The sequence below is a fragment of the Anopheles maculipalpis genome, assembly GCF_943734695.1.
Source record: "Anopheles maculipalpis chromosome X unlocalized genomic scaffold, idAnoMacuDA_375_x X_unloc_69, whole genome shotgun sequence".
Taxonomy (NCBI): domain Eukaryota; kingdom Metazoa; phylum Arthropoda; class Insecta; order Diptera; family Culicidae; genus Anopheles; species Anopheles maculipalpis.
Genome location: NW_026060534.1, coordinates 5,001 through 10,000, shown reverse-complemented (window position 1 = coordinate 10,000; position 5,000 = coordinate 5,001).

The following is a 5,000-nucleotide window of genomic DNA, read 5'->3' as shown; positions in this document are numbered from 1 at the left end:
CGTGTCTTACGTCCCTACATTAGACGACCTTGGATTTTCGTCTCCTGCACCGCCATGCAACTTTGATGGTCGGGTAACTTTCACTATTTACTGTCGGAGATCACTTTTCATGATTAATAATGCATCCTGAGACCGTTTTACTCAAAGTTAGAGCAAAAAAATTTTTTGTCCAAAAATCTTCCGTCGGTCATACCGGTACCCATGTCCTATGACTTGTACCAAGTTGTGAAGGGTACATTTTGACAAAAATCCAAAAAAAATCATTAAAAAGTCGCTATTGCTTATTGCATTTCGCATCGTTAGACGACTCTAATATGCCTTGGATGACCACTGTCTGATGATTATTTTAGATTTTATGCCAAAATTTTGATTTCGTGTCTTACGTCCCTACATTAGACGACCTTGGATTTTCGTCTCCTGCACCGCCATGCAACTTTGATGGTCGGGTAACTTTCGCTATTTACTGTCGGAGATCACTTTTCATGATTAATAATGCATCCTGACACCGTTTTACTCAAAGTTAGAGCAAAAAAATTTTTTGTCCAAAAATCTTCCGTCGGTCATACCGGTACCCATGTCCTATGACTTGTACCAAGTTGTGAAGGGTACATTTTGACAAAAATCCAAAAAAATCTTTAAAAAGTCGCTATTGCTTATTGCATTCAGCATCGTTAGACGACTCTTATATGCCTTGGATGACCACTGTCTGATGATTATTTTAGCTTTTATGCCAAAATTTTGATTTCGTGTCTTACGTCCCTACATTAGACGACCTTGGATTTTCGTCTCCTGCACCGCCATGCAACTTTGATGGTCGGGTAACTTTCGCTATTTACTGTCGGAGATCACTTTTCATGATTAATAATGCATCCTGAGACCGTTTTACTCAAAGTTAGAGCAAAAAATTTTTTTGTCCAAAAATCTTCCGTCGGTCATACCGGTACCCATGTCCTATGACTTGTACCAAGTTGTGAAGGGTACATTTTGACAAAAATCCAAAAAAATCATTAAAAAGTCGCTATTGCTTATTGCATTTCGCATCGTTAGACGACTCTAATATGCCTTGGATGACCACTGTCTGATGATTATTTTAGATTTTATGCCAAAATTTTGATTTCGTGTCTTACGTCCCTACATTAGACGACCTTGGATTTTCGTCTCCTGCACCGCCATGCAACTTTGATGGTCGGGTAACTTTCGCTATTTACTGTCGGAGATCACTTTTCATGATTAATAATGCATCCTGAGACCGTTTTACTCAAAGTTAGAGCAAAAAAATTTTTTGTCCAAAAATCTTCCGTCGGTCATACCGGTACCCATGTCCTATGACTTGTACCAAGTTGTGAAGGGTACATTTTGACAAAAATCCAAAAAAATCATTAAAAAGTCGCTATTGCTTATTGCATTTCGCATCGTTAGACGACTCTAATATGCCTTGGATGACCACTGTCTGATGATTATTTTAGATTTTATGCCAAAATTTTGATTTCGTGTCTTACGTCCCTACATTAGACGACCTTGGATTTTCGTCTCCTGCACCGCCATGCAACTTTGATGGTCGGGTAACTTTCGCTATTTACTGTCGGAGATCACTTTTCATGCTTAAAAATGCATCCTGACACCGTTTTACTCAAAGTTAGAGCAAAAAAATTTTTTGTCCAAAAATCTTCCGTCGGTCATACCGGTACCCATGTCCTATGACTTGTACCAAGTTGTGAAGGGTACATTTTGACAAAAATCCAAAAAAATCATTAAAAAGTCTCCATTGCTTATTGCATTTCGCATCGTTAGACGACTCTAATATGCCTTGGATGACCACTGTCTGATGATTATTTTAGATTTTATGCCAAAATTTTGATTTCGTGTCTTACGTCCCTACATTAGACGACCTTGGATTTTCTTCTCCCACACCGCCATACAACTTTGATGGTCGGGTGACTTTTGCTATTTACTGTCGGTGTTCACTTTTCGTGGTTAAATATGTATTCTGAGACAGTTTTACTCAAAGTTAGAGAAAAAAATTTTCTTCTCAATAAATCCCACCGAAACCAATGTCTTATACATTGTACCAGGTTATGAGGCGCACCTGTGTGTGAAGAGTTCTTCGTGTGGTTTATAGACATTTCAGGCACTTGGTATATATTTTTGGTTTCGGACAACCAATTCGACTTGCCTTCATCTCTTGTTAGGTTTATAATATCAATACTCGACCTTATATGCATGTTCAGGGACATCATTTTAACTTTCGGTTTGTACCCAAGTCCCGAACTTAGAGATATTTTTGGTTTTGGACCAACCAATTCGACTTGCCTTCATCTCTTGTTAGGTTTATAATATCAATACTCGAACTTATATGCATGTTCAGGGACATCATTTTAACTTTCGGTTTGCACCCAAGTCCCGAACTTAGAGATATTTTTGGTTTTGGACCAACCAATTCGACTTGCCTTCATCTCTTGTTAGGTTTATAATATCAATACTCGAACTTATATGCATGTTCAGAGGACATCATTTTAACTTTCGGTTTGCACCCAAGTCCCGAACTCAGAGATATTTTTGGTTTCCGACCAACCAATTCGACTTGCCTTCATCTCTTGTTAGGTTTATAATATCAATACTCGAACTTATATGCATGTTCAGGGACATCATTTTAACTTTCGGTTTGCACCCAAGTCCCGAACTTAGAGATATTTTTGGTTTCGGACCAACCAATTCGACTTGCCTTCATCTCTTGTTAGGTTTATAATATCAATACTCGAACTTATATGCATGTTCAGGGACATCATTCTAACTTTCGGTTTGTACCCAAGTCCCGAACTTAGTGATATTTTTGGTTTCCGACCAACCAATTCGACTTGCCTTCATCTCTTGTTAGGTTTATAATATCAATACTCGAACTTATGTGCATGTTCAGGGACATCATATTAACTTTTGGTTTGCGCACAAGTCCCGAACTTAGAGATATTTTTGGTTTCTTACTTACCAATTCGACTTGCCTTCATCTCTTGTTAGGTTTATAATATCAATACTCGAACTTATGTGCATGTTCAGGGACATCATTTTAACTTTCGGTTTGTACCCAAGTCCCGAACTTAGTGATATTTTTGGTTTCTCACCAACCAATTCGACTTGCCTTCATCTCTTGTTAGGTTTATAATATCAATACTCGAACTTATATGCATGTTCAGGGACATCATATTAACTTTCGGTTTGTACCCAAGTCCCGAACTTAGTGATATTTTTGGTTTCCGACCAACCAATTCGACTTGCCTTCATCTCTTGTTAGGTTTATAATATCAATACTCGAACTTATATGCATGTTCAGGGACATCATTTTAACTTTCGGTTTGCACCCAAGTCCCGAACTTAGAGATATTTTTGGTTTCGGACCAACCAATTCGACTTGCCTTCATCTCTTGTTAGGTTTATAATATCAATACTCGAACTTATATGCATGTTCAGGGACATCATATTCACTTTCGGTTTGTACCCAAGTCCCGAACTTAGAGACATTTTTGGTTTCGGACCAACCAATTCGACTTGCCTTCATCTCTTGTTAGGTTTATAATATCAATACTCGAACTTATATGCATGTTCAGGGACATCATTTTAACTTTCGGTTTGCGCACAAGTCCCGAACTTAGTGATATTTTTGGTTTTGGACCAACCAATTCGACTTGCCTTCATCTCTTGTTAGGTTTATAATATCAATACTCGAACTTATATGCATGTTCAGGGACATCATTTTAACTTTCGGTTTGCTCCCAAGTCCCGAACTTAGAGATATTTTTGGTTTCGGACCAACCAATTCGACTTGCCCTTCACTCTCTTGTTAGGTTTATAATATCAATACTCGAACTTATATGCATGTTCAGGGACATCATATTAACTTTCGGTTTGCGCACAAGTCCCGAACTTAGAGATATTTTTGGTTTCGGACCAACCAATTCGACTTGCCTTCATCTCTTGTTAGGTTTATAATATCAATACTCGAACTTATATGCATGTTCAGGGACATCATTTTAACTTTCGGTTTGTACCCAAGTCCCGAACTTAGTGATATTTTTGGTTTCTCACCAACCAAATCGACTTGCCTTCATCTCTTGTTAGGTTTATAATATCAATACTCGAACTTATATGCATGTTCAGGGACATCATTTTAACTTTCGGTTTGTACCCAAGTCCCGAACTTAGTGATATTTTTGGTTTCTCACCAACCAAAATCGACTTGCCTTCATCTCTTGTTAGGTTTATAATATCAATACTCGAACTTATATGCATGTTCAGGGACATCATTCTAACTTTCGGTTTGTACCCAAGTCCCGAACTTAGTGATATTTTTGGTTTCCGAGCCAACCAATTCGACTTGCCTTCATCTCTTGTTAGGTTTATAATATCAATACTCGAACTTATATGCATGTTCAGGGACATCATATTAACTTTTGGTTTGCGCACAAGTCCCGAACTTAGAGATATTTTTGGTTTTGGACCAACCAATTCGACTTGCCTTCATCTCTTGTTAGGTTTATAATATCAATACTCGAACTTATATGCATGTTCAGGGACATCATATTAACTTTTGGTTTGCGCACAAGTCCCGAACTTAGAGATATTTTTGGTTTCTTACTTACCAATTCGACTTGCCTTCATCTCTTGTTAGGTTTATAATATCAATACTCGAACTTATGTGCATGTTCAGGGACATCATTTTAACTTTCGGTTTGTACCCAAGTCCCGAACTTAGTGATATTTTTGGTTTCCGACCAACCAATTCGACTTGCCTTCATCTCTTGTTAGGTTTATAATATCAATACTCGAACTTATATGCATGTTCAGGGACATCATTTTAACTTTCGGTTTGCACCCAAGTCCCGAACTTAGAGATATTTTTGGTTTCGGACCAACCAATTCGACTTGCCTTCATCTCTTGTTAGGTTTATAATATCAATACTCGAACTTATATGCATGTTCAGGGACATCATTCTAACTTTCGTTTTGTA